The 16,298-nt window shown below is 35.1% G+C and overlaps 1 pseudogene; it reads right to left on the bottom strand.

Moving 5' to 3' along the window:
* Positions 1–3,185: 3,185 nt before the first annotated feature.
* LOC132759395 (kelch-like protein 24) lies at positions 3,186–15,209 on the bottom strand (annotated as a pseudogene).
* Between the last annotated feature and the right edge of the window lie 1,089 nt (positions 15,210–16,298).

Raw genomic sequence — 16,298 nt, forward strand, 5'->3', positions numbered from 1 at the left:
AAGGAAAAACAATGAACTCCTCCCCCCTGCAGAGTAAATTTTAACCCAAGGGCTTTTATTTGAACACACTTGGTAGACACCCATAAGAAGATGTTTCATGCTAAACATCTAAGCTCTAGCTCATTGGGTTTTTTTAAAGAAGATTTTTTAAGTTTTTACTATACACATATAGTTAAAAACAAAGACACCCCTGGGGGGGGGGGGGGGCAGTTTTGACCCAAGGGCTTTTATTTGAACACACTTTGTAGACACTTATTAGAAGATGTTTCATGCTTATCTAACTCTAGCTATTTGGTTTTTTTCAAAGAAGATTTTTAAGTTTTTGCTATACACATATAAGGAAATCAATGACCCCCGGGACAGGGCCAATTTTGACCCTAGGGCTTTAATTTGAACATACTTTGTAGACACTCGCTAGAAGATGTTTCATGCTTAATATCTAAACTCTAGCTATTTGGGATTTTTTCAAAGAGGTTTTTTAAGCTTTTGCTATACACATATAAGGAAAATCAATGACCCCCGGGACAGTTCCAATTTTGACCCCAGGGCTTTTATTTGAACAAACTTAGTAGACACCCATTAGAACATGTTTCATGCTAAATATCTTAGCTCTAGCGCTTTGAGTTCTTTAAAAGAAGATTTTTTAAGTTTTTACTATATGCATATAGGGAAAATCAATGACCCCCTGGGGCGGAGCCAATTTTGACCCCAGGGCTTTTATTTGAACAAACTTGGTAGACACTCATAAGAAGATGTTTCATGCCAAATATCTAAGCTCTAGCTCTTTGGGTTCTTTTAAAGAAGATATTTAAAGGTTTTTTCTTTCGGTTGCCATGGCACCCAGAGTTATGCATAGAATTAAATTCTTTGAACAATTTTTAAAGGTGACCACCAAAGGAACATTCCTGTGAAGTTTGGATGAAATTGGCTTAGTGGTTTATGAGGAGATGTCATTTGAAGCTTACGGACGAACGACGGACGGACGACGGACGGACGCCGGACGAAAAGCGATCACAAAAGCTCACCCTGTCACTTTGAGTTTAATTTTATTCCATTTGAATGAGTCACATGACATTTAAACAAACGCTATTGTCTCGTGAAATCGGCTAATTTGAGAACATTGTGTCCTCGACTATCTGATAAGGGAAATCACCTCGGGTAGGATATTCCGATCAGAATTGGAACATCTGACATATATTATTAATCTCATAGAACCCGTGGTATCATAAAACCATTCTTAAAGAACCCGTGATATCATATAAATCGTTGTATCATAGAACCCAAGGTTTCATTGAACCTGTTATTGCATAGTATCCGTGGTATCATTGAGCCCGTGGTATCAAAGAACCCATGGTATTATTGAACACGTTACGTCACAGAGCCCGTGATATTGTAGACATCCTTGTATCATTAAACCTACGGTATGATATCATAGAACCCGTGTTATTGTAGAACTCGCGGTACCATTAAACCTACGGTATGATATCATAGAACCCGTGTTATTGTAGAACTCGCGGTACCATTAAACCTACAGTATGATATCATAGAACCCGTGTTATTGTAGAACCCATGGTACCATTAAACCTACAGTATGATATTATAGAACCCGTGTTATTGTAGAACTCGCGGTACCATTAAACCTACAGTATGATATTATAGAACCCGTGTTATTGTAGAACTCGCGGTACCATTAAACCTACAGTATGATATTATAGAACCCGTGTTATTGTAGAACTCGCGGTATCATTAAACCTACAGTATGATATTATAGAACCTGTGTTATTGTAGAACTCGCGGTACCATTAAACCTACAGTATGATATTATAGAACCCGTGTTATTATAGAACTCGCGGTATCATTAAACCTACAGTATGATATTATAGAACCCGTGTTCTTGTAGAACTCGCGGTACCATTAAACCTACGGTATGATATCATAGAACCCGTGGTATTGTAGAACTCGCGGTATCATTAAACCTACAGTATGATATTATAGAACCCGTGTTATTGTAGAACTCATGGTACCATTAAACCTACAGTATGATATTATAGAACCTGTGTTATTGTAGAACTCATGGTACCATTAAACCTACAGTATGATATTATAGAACCCGTGTTATTGTAGAACTCGCGGTACCATTAAACCTACAGTATGATATTATAGAACCCGTGTTATTGTAGAACTCGCGGTACCATTAAACCTACAGTATGATATTATAGAACCCGTGTTATTGTAGAACTCGCGGTACCATTAAACCTACAGTATGATATTATAGAACCCGTGTTATTGTAGAACCCATGGTACCATTAAACATACAGTATAATTTCCTAGAACCCGCGGTGTTATAGAACCCGTAGTATAATAACAAAGGAATATACCTCAGAATTGTATCTAAATAAATGCTTAAGTAAAATGCAGTTCATTTTTAATGTTTGATGTAAATCCAAAGAAAAGAAACATTGTAAAGTAAGATAAAGTAACAATCGCCAAATAATAATATGTACCAAAATTCCTGCAAATTTCTCAGAATTTTACATATAAAGGCAACATGCCTCCATATTTATGTAAATTTTCGTGAAAATTATTTTTAAAAAGTAAAATACTGTCACGTCAACAAAAAATCAATAAATCTTTAAAAAAAAAACATACAAAAAATAGATCAAACCACAAAAAGCTATAGATGTGTAGTCGCACAGTTGAAGCATGGTGATAAAAACTGCAAAATCAGTTATTAATTGCATATTACATGTAAATTAATTCTTGAATTGTGAATATATTTTTTTTACTTTTCATGGCACTTTAGTACATTTTTTCTCAAGGTTGATTTTCTTGAAATAGTTTTGCCAACCTGGGGACATGCAGCTTTAAACAAATGTAATACAATAAAGCGTAAATTAAACATCCATAAAATATTATATAGTTTAAAATTTAAAAAAATCATCATCTATTTGTGACATACTTACTGATCTTTTTAACTGAATATGCCAGTATGTATGCATGAGTTATCTGTCCAATAATATTTTCAAAAGAAAACAATTAATGTTTTAAAATAAGGAGTTTCATTTGAGAACTTTTTGAAATATAAACTAAGATCAAAAACTAAATCAAGCAAAAATATGTTGTTTTATACATGTTACGAACTCGTAATACATGTTACGAACTCGTAATAAGACACCGATTTCCACTGCATTTTATAGACACTTTTATTTGTAAATCATTCTGACTGTATTGCGGTTTTTATAAACTCTTTCCTTTTTAACCACTGCTATTTTAGCTTGACTGTGTTGCGGATTTGATAAATTCTTTCATTTTTAAATCATTCTTCTATTTCAACTGGACTGTGTTGCATTTCATCTGCACACTGTTGCGGTTTTTATAGACACTTTCATTTTTAAATCAGCTAGACTGTGTTGCGGTCGGGTTAGACACCTTTCCAGAATCAAATTTGATGTCATATTTAAGAAACTTTTTATGAAGAATCAGTTTTAGGCCCGCAAAGTTCGCACGTGATGGAACATTTTTCCTTGCAATAGTGCACGATTTTTCCGTGTCTGGGTTAAATGTAAATATATCTCTAAAGACTTCTGCACCGCATTCCCCGCCGATTAAAAGGATATTCCCTTTGTGGTGTATAGCTCCAAATCGCCTGCGATTGAAATGTTTTATTCTTGCGACCGGTTTGCTAGCGCCATCTTCGGTTAGTCCAAGAATGTTTCCATCTGTGCAGACGACAAATACCCGTTTATCACAAACGACAGCTCGACTTAGTTTACAAGCATAAGGCAAGTCCTCAACACGGAAACAAGTTTTCAAACGAGTATCAAAACACTGGACAATGTTTGTTTCTTTTTCATCTGCTAGCAGACCACCGAATATAAATATCTTTTCTTAACTAACAGCTGCTGTCGTTGATCGTACAGCAGTTACAAGATCCCCAGTGTGTGACCATGTGTGGGAGCTAATTGCGTATTCACCAATATCAGAAAGCGTTTCTGCTTGATTCTTCTTTTTGATTGTCGTCATAGCCTCCAAGAACAAAGAGGGATTCACCTAATGCAACCATTGCGTGTCGTCTGCGCCCCTGAATCATGTTTGTGCAGCGTACCCACTCATTGGTCTCGGATCGAAATTGGAGTAACGAATCGAGTTTCTGGGATCCACCTGACACGAAAATATCGTTCCCAAAAACGCATACAGAAAACTCGCGACCTAATTTCCATGGCAATGACATTAGTTGGAACCAAGTTTTTCGTGCAAAACTATAGGCAAGAACATCTGCCACCCTCTCATTAGAAGCGTTATATCCGCCAATTACTACAAGAACTTCCTCCATGTTGGCATACCTCCTAAATGTGACACGAGGAGAATTAAAATCCGGTCTTCTTGATGGATACATCTGGTAACTAATTGCCTCTCGTACGATATCGCGACACTTTTGATTGTTGACGACAAGTTCCATCGGTTCTACTTCGTGCAAGAGATATTCGGAACTTAAAAGTGGTAATCGGAGATGCTCGAACAGTTTCGACGTATGTTCCTCTCGTTTTTCCGGATCAAATCGATACCATCGGAAAACAGAATCGCAAACAATTTCTTCATTTGTAACTTGTAAGTCATCGTCGTTGATTATTTCAAACATTTCTTCTGCGTCCAAGACATTAAAATCTTCAGTTTGACACACATCTGTAAAGTTTTCAAGGATCACATACCAAGCTTTCTTGGCCAGTTCTTTACACTCGTGCGTTTTATCCAATCTCCACGCACCTATACAGTTTTCAGTGGCCACGTGACCAATCAGAAACTCCTCGCATTTTTTATGCAGAACTTTGATTTGAAACAGAGTCGACGCGCGCAGTAAATCCTCTGCATTCTCCGTACAAATGTTTAGTTTTCCAGAGTAAATGAAATCAAGAATATCAACAAAAGTAGAACTTTCAATCTCTTGCAGGTGAACAACGCCGTCGTAGCATTCTCTCATTCCCGACAGAAACATAGCATCAAAATACTGTGAAACGGAAGCAAGAACTACTTTATGGCAGCGGAAGGATTTGTTCTGTACTATGACCTCAACATCGCTATGTCTTCCGGCGAAGTACATTTCCTCTAAAGCATCGAAAACCAGCGTGGATACCTTCAAGCGCAGTGGTTCTACTGGAGACTCCACTATTGCCGGCTCATTTTCCATGTCCTGAAATTAAATTAATTTAAAAATCATACGATTGCAACATTAAGATATTAATACACGACAGGATTAATCTTAGCATTATTAATTTCAGGGCCGGTTATCACTTTCCGATCCGTCTATGACGTGTATTTATGTCTTTAACACACATGGTAGTCCCACAGGTGCTAGTGGCATTGATTTGACCTAATTAAAATGTGTTTGACCTTGTTAAAAAAAAAAAAAAAAAAAAAAGACCTAAAATGTGTTTGACTTTGTTATTTATACAATAAAATATCAATATATTAAAAAAAAAAAAATTTTTTTAAATTTTTTTCACTGTTATATTATTATTGACAATTATTATCAATAATAATATAACAGTGAAAAAATTTTTAAAAAAAAAAATTTTTTTTTTAATATATTGATATTTTATTGTATAAATAACAAAGTCAAACACATTTTAGGTCTTTTTTTCTTTTTTTTTAACAAGGTCAAACACATTTTAATTAGGTCAAATCAATGCCACTAGCACCTGTGGGTAGTCCTAATGAAGCATTTTTCAAAAATAACTTTGATATTAAAATTTCTTTCGTTGAAATTCCTGTCTGTATATTTATATTGTAATGTACAGTAACCAAACTAAGACTTTGCTTCGATACACAGAGCGTAGCCAATCAAATCCATGTGCGGAGTTTGTACAGTAACTTAGAACTGCAGAGTTGCTTCTTTTAGATCTATATGTAAATGTATACAAAGTCCACCATAATCAAGAAGCACGCTATTTTTTAACGGAATGAAACTGTAGCATTTATTTATTTTCTTTAAATTTCAATAAAACTTCGTTTGTACAAAGTGATCATGACAATATCATGCGATTCATGCTTAAAACCTACTTTCTCTTCAATTACTGTTTTTTACTGTTCGATGACGTAAGATGTTACGTCATTGTTTCAGTTTTTGCACGTACTTGTGTTCAGCGGGCCGCAAACTCATAATCAGTCACTTTTCAAGACACTAGTAATCAGTTGAAAACATCACATACGCTTGGGGTCACACCCTGCCACCCCCCCCCCCCCAACAGGATACGCCCCTGTTAACACTCTATCAAAAATATTTCAATATTTAAAAACGAATTGGACATCTTTTACAACGATAAAACTGGTTTTCAAACAATTTATACATGTATGAAAAAATACCGTATACCATCAAGTCTTTCACTTTCTTAGTCTTAATACTTTCTTACTATCTAGTGTCTAAAAACTAGCCAGACTGTACGAATATTCTTTGCTCGATATCAACGAAAGCTTTAAGAAGGGGACTAGTGTGGCGAAATTGTGGTATGTCCAAGAACTTGTGCGGCTTATATATTAACAAAATCTTGATATGATCATGTAGATATTTGTCAACATGACCACAGAGAATCTTTGATCTAACAAAAGTGTCACACAATTGACCGAATTCAAGCAAATTTAGTTTGGCATACACAACTGTAAACTAATATAAAGCTCTTCATTTGATCGAGTAATGTTCTATTTTAAAGAGTGACTTTGTTTGAAAACCAGTTTTATCGTTGTAACTGATGTCCAATTCCTGTTTAAATATTAAAAGATTTTTGATCGAGTGGTTACAGGGGTGTATCACGTTGAGGACAGGATCTAACACCCAAGAGTCTGTGCTTAAAGCGGCATGCCTTCGAGTCCAATCGGAACGTCCTTTGTTATTATTCATAATAACCTCGGAGTTAATACAGATTGAAAGTAGATATAGTTCTACAAATGAACGGAAAGGGTTGCGATTGTCTCCGAGTCATGCCAATTTTCAATAAAATTAAAAAAAATAATGTATTTAAAAGTAAAATATTATAAAGTAAATTTCTATCATTGTATACAGCACTTAAAATCCACGTAAATTACCAAAAAGACGTCAAAATATGCAAACATTGCCCTTACTGCGTTAGTCACACGGAAGAAATATGGTGATAAATACTGCAAAATCATTCATTAATCGAACATAACGTGTAAAGTATTACCTAAATCTTAAATCTTCTTATTATTCCTTAAATTATAGTATATTTTCACAAGTTTGATTTTCTTGAACTATTTTAGGCATGCATCTTTAACAACAACCGTTAAAGTCCCGTTACCATTAATAAATCAAAGTCTAGAAAAAGAGCAAACAATAGTGTATTAATAATATATGATCAAGTGCCACACTTAATTCCCAGGACAATACTAATCCATTCTATGATTTAGCAATTATTTATCGTATCTCCGAACGACTTCACAATGTTGACACAGTTAATGTTTGTCTAATACACATGTATTTGCGTTTGTTGATGCTCACTTAAGCCACGATAAGCATGTACTTTTACAATATTTGACACAATTACTGTTAACCCCTGCATAACAGTTACGGTTAACCGCTGCAACACAATTACGGTTAACCCCTGCAATACACTTACGGTTTACCGATGCAACACATTTACGTTTTACCCATGCAACACATTTACGATTTACCCATGCATTTACGATTTACCCATGCAACAAAGTTATTGTTAACCGATGCAACACAGATTCTACACAGTGTTGATCAGTAAAAGAGTGTATACATATTATGTAAGTCAAGCGTTAGTATAACGTCTATTACTAGAAATGTTTAGTCCAGTAACATTATAACACTGTATAGTGGATAACTTTTTCACAAGTCAATCCAGTGTCAGTATGAATGATTGATTTAGGCAGTCCTGAGTCAGTATGAATGATTAGCCCTTCTTGCGTAAGTATGAATAATTAGTTAGTCCTGCGTCAGTATGAATGATAAGTCAGTCCTGCTTCAGTATGAATAATTAGTCAGTCTTGTGTCAGTATGTATGAGTATTCAATCATAGTTCAGTATATGATTAGCCATTGGTGTGCTATATTACGGAAGCGTCCTGGTGCCAATTTAATGTTCTATAAAAATGATGACTCCTACGTAGGAGATAACAAAAATGCTAAATAGGTGTTTATAACTCCTAATAACTTATAAAGTCCTACGAAGAAAAAAAAATAAAATAAACTCCTAATTAGGCTTTTTATCTCCTACGTAGGAGCTACAAAGTCTACGTAGGGCTTTTAAACTCTTAATTAAGCTTTTTCATCTCCTACATAAGAGTTATAAAGTCCTACGTAGCACTTATAAAGTCCTACGTAGGAATAATAAACTACTAATTAGCCTTTTTTATCTCCTACGTAGGAGTTATCACATGCTAAAGTGGCACCAGGACGCTTCCGTACTCTATGGATACATTTCAATAGAAAGGTAGAATTCTTTGACGACAACCTGGGTCACCCTATGTAAAGAATTTATTCATTCAACCGCATATATAGAGTTTGATCAACACCATATCAAAGTAATTATATGACAGATTTTAATTATTTCTAATCAACAGGAAATTGATGTCGTCTGCTGCATTCATAGCAAGCGTCTGACGGATTATTAGAAAATTAAGTGATCTTGGTCACGTTGTACGCATGAAAACGGAAATTCATTGAAATGGTAATCATTTTACACCATACCCTGAATGCCGTAATTTCAAAACTCTGTCATTCGAATAATGTCACAGTAGCGGGAGACAGATTTATTGTAAATTTAAGGACACTTTGGTTAATGTCAGAAATATGGCTTCAGGAAACCAATACTGCTGAGATCCAAGGTAAGTGAAGGTCAATATAAATCATTAGGTGAACCGATTGCATACTTAATCAACACAGAATGTGTCAAGGTATTTTATATCTCAAACGCTCGTTAAATTCCGCACACATTCGTCGCTTTCCGCACCTAATTCATGTACATGTTATAAAAGCATTGAGTAACTATGACTAACTGCAAAACATACATGAAATAATCTGAAAGCAGCTAAGTGGCCTTCGGCAGCGGACATGAATGTGTATTTCTTGACCCTAAACCAACCAAGACCTTGATGTTGTGTCATGCATATCACAAGCACATTTGCTCATCACAAAAGTCTGTTTCAGTTGTTTTTAAGTTAAGCAGCGGACCTTACCATGAGTACTTTAACACTTGACCATAAAGTGTGACATTGACTTTGAGGTAGCCCAACCCAATTATTGCGCTCTTTACATCATCTTTTAATTGTAATCACTTGTGCCAAGCTTTTCAAAAACTTTCAGCGGTTTTAAAGTAATGGAGCGCACACGAGTGTTACGGAAGGAAAGCTTGATTGTTGTGCTCTGCATATGACGTTATAATCGTGATTATTTCTGCTATGTTATTTAAAGAACATTGCAGCGGTTTAAATGTTATGGAACAAACAAGAAATGTAGAATTTTAACACTTGAACTTTAAGTGTGACCTTGACCTTGATGTAGCAACCCATTTATTATGCTCTGCACATCGTCTTAAAATGTTGATCACTTATGCCAAGTTCTTTTAAAAACATTTCAGCGGTTTTAAAGTTATGAAGCGCACACGAATGTGTTACGGACGGAAAGGCAGAAGTGACTTGATTGTTGTGCTCTGCAGATGATGTCATAATAATGATAATTTCTGTAAAACATCAAAACATTGCAGCTGTTTAAATGTTATGGAGCGGACACGAAATGTAGACTTTAAACACTGGACCTTTAAGTGTGACCTTGACCTGGGGGTAGCAACCCAATTATTGTGCTTTACTCATAGTCTTATAAAAATGATAATTTGTGCCAAGTTATATCAAATATTTTTCAGCGGTTTAAAAGTTATGGAGCAAACACGAAATATAGACTTTTTAACACGTGACCTTTAAGTGTGACCTTGACCTTGGGGGTAGCAATTCAATTATTGTGCTCTGCACATATTCTCATAATAGTGATCATTTGTACCAATTTATTTTTAAGAAAATCAGCGGTGTAAAAGTTATTGAGCGGACACGAATGTGTTACAGACGGACGTACGGAGGGACAAACGAAGTTCATTAAAATTGAAAACAAGTACATTTACCATCAATAATAATGCAGTATTGATTAAACTAAAATGTCACTGTTTTTAAACTTGTAAAACCTTGTTTCACAATGTTTGACAATCTAATTGATAAGAGTTTGATTATTTTTTTTCATTTGAATAAGTCACATGACCTTTTAACAAACGCTATTGTCTCGTGACATTGGCTTATTTGAGTACATTGTGTCCTCGACTATCTGATATAACAACAGGCTGTATAAAATAATGAGGGTTGCCATTGACAAAGCATTGTCTCACAAAAGAGGAAACGTTCAATCGATCCGCATTGTAAATCAAACTGGTAACAGGTAAAATACAAATACTAGTTTCGATTTTTGTGTCATTTTCTTGAACTAAAAATGACGTCTGTTTAACGCCCATAACGCGAAACGAAAATGAAATAAAAAGAATAAACGGCAACATGTCTAAAAGATGAACAGCGAAATATCTGCAAGACATTATTGAAACGGTATGATTAAAAAAATAAGAAAAGAAAATGTATTTTTGGTCGCTTTTTCTGCTTTTGACATCAATCGATTTTAACACCCTTTTGCCATTTTTCAGCAGTTTGAACTGGCTTTCCTGAAGTTACCAATTTCTCCGTAAGTGGGTTCTTATTCAACATAATTTGAATCAGCTATGAGGCACAACTAAGCATTAGAGATCAAGTTACAAAAAAATAACGCCTTGCCTGCTCATCGGGATAACTTCCTATTGAGCTAAGCGGGCGGACCGAAAAGACGTAAAAAGATTTGTATATATTTAACAAACGCATAGCCAAAATTCTAAAACAGTTTGAAGCGGTAAGTGTTGTTGATATTTAAACAGTTTATGTCGTTTTTGTCATACAAATAGGTAGGAGAAATTCTAAAAACAATAACCGTTTTAGGCGCCAAGCGTTGTTCTTGTATCAAAAAATAATTAATACCAACACTCAAAACTATGTCGAGAGAGAGTGAAAACAGAATGACCCATAATTTCCCATATTTATTAAACGTAAGCATCGATGAAAAAACGCAGTAAATGGCATTCACGGGACCACTTATAGCCGTGTCATTTAGTCAGGAGTTTGAATTCCCCTCTTATCCAACTGAAGCATCATGGTGTCTATTGGATAAATGAGCCGCGTCATGACAAAACCAACATAATTCGTTTGCGACCAGCATGGATCCACACCAGCCTGCCCAACCGCGCAGTCTGATCAGGATCCATTGCTGTTGCTTACAAACCCTATATCATGTAAGGAAACTGATAGCGAACAGCATGGATCCTGATCAGACTGCGCGAATATACAGGCTGGTCTGGATCCTTGCTGGTCGCAAATCCATTATGTTCGTTTGTCATGGCCTGTGTCTATTCAAGGATTCGAAAAACAAGGGGGATTTTTATCGAAAAGTGAGAATTTATTACATTTGTTTATCGTTTTCCTTCTTTTCACTATGTAAATTTGTTTCCCTGCCTCTGAAAAAATAGGGCGGAATTTTCAAAAAAGAGTGACTCCCCCATCCCTCTCCTAGAATAGACACTAAGAGCCAGTTACTTCTTTGCGGTACCATGAAAGTAGAACGGAACTTGGGTAGTCGCCCAGGCGGATTATGGGCAGACGCACGGAAAGAAAAAAGCTAAAAACATTTAGAAAATTAAGTGCACAATTACCTCAGACGTTGAAATTACTCCACCCGTTTGTTATCTCTTGATATTAATCCGTTTGTACAAGCAATGCAGTCCGTGCAATGAAGTTAACCAATAGTTAACGCAGTTAAAACGCGAAAAGTGGCTATAAATAATTTATTGTGTGCTTATCTGTGCGCAAAAACATCAGGCGTAATAATTATGGCGTTGCGTGTTGCCTAGCAAATTATTATATTATTTATTTATCTAACCCAACACTGATATTTGTAAACAATACATCTGTACCATAATAGAATTAACTCATTCACTCAGCTCGGTCATTTTCGGTCAATGACAACCGGAAACAAGGAAAGAGAAGTTACCCTTAATTGGTATCTGCTCGGTCCGTTATACACTTCAGCGGGTATACATGAGGGAAGGGTTGCCATCAATCAGACCGATTTCTTATAGAACCCATTTAGATATGTTCATACCATTTTATGAAAGATTATACTGATAACAGTCGAAACTGATCGGGTCTTCAAATAAAATATTCACAGTATATAACTTGAAAGCTCAGCCATTGATCACCGGTTCATTTCTTTCTTGTTAATTTTGTGTTGGTGGCAGTTTTTTTTTTTTTTTTTGGGGGGTGTGTTTTTTGTTGTTTTTTTGGGGGTTGTTTTTTTTTTTTTTTTTTTTTTTTTTTTTTTTTTTTTTTTTTTTTTTTTTGTTGTGTTTTTTTTTTGTGGGGATGTTTCCTAATGAGTGAGAGTCAGGATGGGTGGCAGTCGTCCGATTAGCTCAATAGGTTGAGCGTTCGACTGTTAGACAGGTGCCACAGGTTCGATTCCCGGACGGTGCAGGTCACTTTCGTTGTGATTGATCATGAAATCATCTCTATGGTCATTCGCACTGTACCTCTGCTCTGGCATGTGCATAAGTTATCAGTTTCTTGCGGAAGTGAAGGCAACTTATTCTAGTGAACTGCTCGACAGCCTGCCCAGGAACGATGTGGTGGCTGAATTGTGCTCTGGTATACTCAATGTGGCTTACTCAATTTGTACAAACTCAATCAAACCGAGTCTGCAATGTTCGTGTTATTTTGTTGTGATTAATGCTTCCGAGGGATCATTTTGTTTCCAGAATTTTATACTTCACATCAGCAGGTGGCAGGTGTAAAAAGTTGCCCTGTACTTCACTTCAGGGTTGTTGTATTTTTCTGGTCCTTCGGGATCATTGATGACAGCACTATTAAGTGTTAAGAAATGAGTACGGCTCAAGCCGGTGCTAGCGGGCGTGAGGGATGTTGCACTTATACATTATCCCTCAGGTACTGACTCAATCAAACCGAGTCTGCAATTTTTTCATGATTAATGCTTCCGTGGGATTTCCATTTTTTTTACTGTCGTGATAACGGGTAAAAACTACCGAAACCACCACCATCGACTTAATATCTTATATTTTCGTACCATCGTTGCCAATATTTACATTTTATAATACATTCGCATGTATATTGAACCATTAAATCATTAAATATTTATTATAACTATGACAAAACAACGTAATTTATATCACATACGTGTACCATTCATGATTGTAACAATGATCTGATTGGATCCGACCTGCAGTCAATGGTTTATTTATCTAGTTACCAGGTTTTGCTTAATATGGAATGATATAACAGTATAAACTAACATAAACTAGAGACAAAAGAACGAAATAGAGGTATAAAAAAATAATCTCATCTCGTCAAATTACAAAATGTATATTTATGCATTAGTTAGAATTACATTAGAATAACACCATTAATATGTTAGGGCTTTTTGCGGGGAGGGGATAGGGGCGTTTTATTGGTGATTTTTTTTATTAGGGGTTGGTTTTAGGGAGGGAGGGGATTACATTTTAATTGTGTGTTTGTTTGTTTGTTTGTTTGTTTGTTTGTTTGTTTGTTTGTTTGTTTGTTTGTTCGTTCGTTCGTTCGTTCGTTCGTTCGTTCGCTCGCTCGCTCGTTTGTTTGTTTAGTATTCGTTTTGTTTTAGTACATTATAAATACTTAAAATTCAAGAGATCTATAGTTGATAATAACAATAATAATAATAATAAAATTAATAATTATAATAATAAAAATAAAACAACAACAACATCATCATCATCATCACCACCATCCCTGCTGCTGTTGTTATGATCGTGTTTTTATTATTATCAACGTATGTATTTATATATCTAAAATTATATAACATAAAGATATCGACGACGATTTGATTAACGTAGACCTGAAATAAGTAATATCAATCGATCTATATGATTGTATTGGTTTATAACTTTATAGACGGATGATTATTTCAGACGTGCATTGGTGACTGGCTTAATGGCACGATGAATATCAGAAATACATGCATCCTTGCTTATAAATTTGTAAATACGAATGTTAAAAGGACTCCGCTGAGGGTTTTTACAAGACAAGACAGAAGTGCGCTTATATTTCCGAAAATTGTGTACAAATTGGTGAAGGTGGTCTTGGTTTTTTGTTGTTGTTTGTTTTGTTTTGTTTTTTTTTATTTGGGGGCGGAGAATAGCCCAAAATGAAAAGCGTTCACTGATATCTGTATAAGAATCGCACACAAATCGATTTTAGATTTTATTTCTTCATTACCTTTCGCAACAAACTTTCCAGTTTAAGTGTTTTACTTGATTTTTTTTTTGGTTATATGCTTTAATAAGGACAATATAACATGACATAAAGTATTGATAATTGATATAACGACGACAGTAACATCTTATTTTCTATTCCAATTGCATCATCTCGGCTCTTTCCGTCAAGCTTCGGATAATATATTATTGAAGTAGCCGAAATCTTCCGATTGTCCTCTATTCCGGTGTTGGGACCTTTTAATGAATTTATTATGCTATCGTATTATGTAAATAGTGTCTGATAGAATTTAGAAGAATTCTTTTGTAGTAGTCAAACTTGTCAAAAATAATGTATGATTTTGTGATTTTTTATTAAACAAAAGTACTCTTTTGTGAAAAAAAACTCAAATCACGATAGAAAACAATTGCGTCAAGAATATAATTCAGAACATATTACATGTTACGAAACAAGCATTATTAACACGGGTATCTGTAAACATAATCGACTTAAAATAACCAAGTATCCTTGTAATAAAGTTAAATTGATTAGAAAAGTGGAGAAGGAAATGTTACTTACCTCCATATTACTCCAATTTTAACAATTTTCGCGTTTTTCTCTTGTTTAATTTGAGCAAGGGGTCATTTTTGATTGAATTAACGCCAGTTCTGATAACAATAGGCCGTATATATACGGCATAGTTTAAGAACCTGCTGTTCTAGATGATCGATCAGAGTATTGATTTCTGACTTAGTCAGCGTCATAGATATTTGCCTTATAGTTTACCCGAGCTACTATCGATTATAAATAAGTAGCAAATTGAAACCGGGGTAAAAAGTTCTGAAGCACTATCGGGGAAATAACTTCTTCATTTCCTGACAGTCCGTATCTTATGTGGATTTAAATTATTTAACAAAATCTAGATACAGTCATGTACCTGAATTCTGACGGAGAGAAAAAATAAAAATATATACACGGATAATAACTAAAGAGATTACAACATGCAGGCCCTCGTTGTGCAAAAAGAAACACACATTTTCAAACTGATTTATAGCCATGTCAAAGAAATTGCGATAAGATGTTATGTTTAAAAATATTTATATACATGTACGAGTATTCATGTATATACACTGAATGTACTATTTTAACGAGGTAAATGTAAAATATATCTGTGAAAAAAACATTAGTTATTTTTTTTTTTTTTTTTTGAAGAACCAAGTATTTCATTAAAAATAACACACACTTCAACATTTTTCTTTAGCTAAACACTATATTTTCATTAATTATTCATTCTTTCACCATATCATTATTAATTCAAAAAGGCAAACTATAAACCTGGTTCCTGGTACAAATTTATTACCTTCAGTCGAGCATGTTCGGCCATTTCCGTCAATCTCCGGATAAGATCAGGCAATATTTTTTTTCAGGCATGGGGGTTTAGTACATGGAGGTACGTGAGTGTCGTACATGACCGGTTCGTTAATCCTTAATTCGTGTATAATACAAACGATTTTTTAAATGAAACAGTAATAAAAAAGATTATGCCTCCTCCCCCCCCCCCCCCCCCCCCCCCCCCCCCCCCCGAAGCCGGCATATAGTAATTACCAATTACCAAAGCCGATGGGGAGATTTCATTGAAACTTCGCATGATTTTTTGTCACCAAGCCCAGTTGATATTCTGCTTGAATTGTTTTGGCACAGTTGTGGCCCCTTAATGATCTATTAGGACACTACGTCATCGCGCACCTGCTGAATGCTCCCACTTGGACCATTTTTTCGTCGATTTGAAGGTAAAATGCAATTTTATTATAAGGAAAGGTAAGAGTATTAAAAAATCATGTACTGCACCAAAGAATGACTATAGTAATTGTAAAAAAAAGTTTATAGATTTATTGCCTGGTTTAAGCCTGA

This window comes from Ruditapes philippinarum, unplaced genomic scaffold (assembly GCF_026571515.1).
Source record: "Ruditapes philippinarum isolate M1 unplaced genomic scaffold, ASM2657151v2 ctg3430_1_1_1_1, whole genome shotgun sequence".
NCBI classification, from domain to species: domain Eukaryota; kingdom Metazoa; phylum Mollusca; class Bivalvia; order Venerida; family Veneridae; genus Ruditapes; species Ruditapes philippinarum.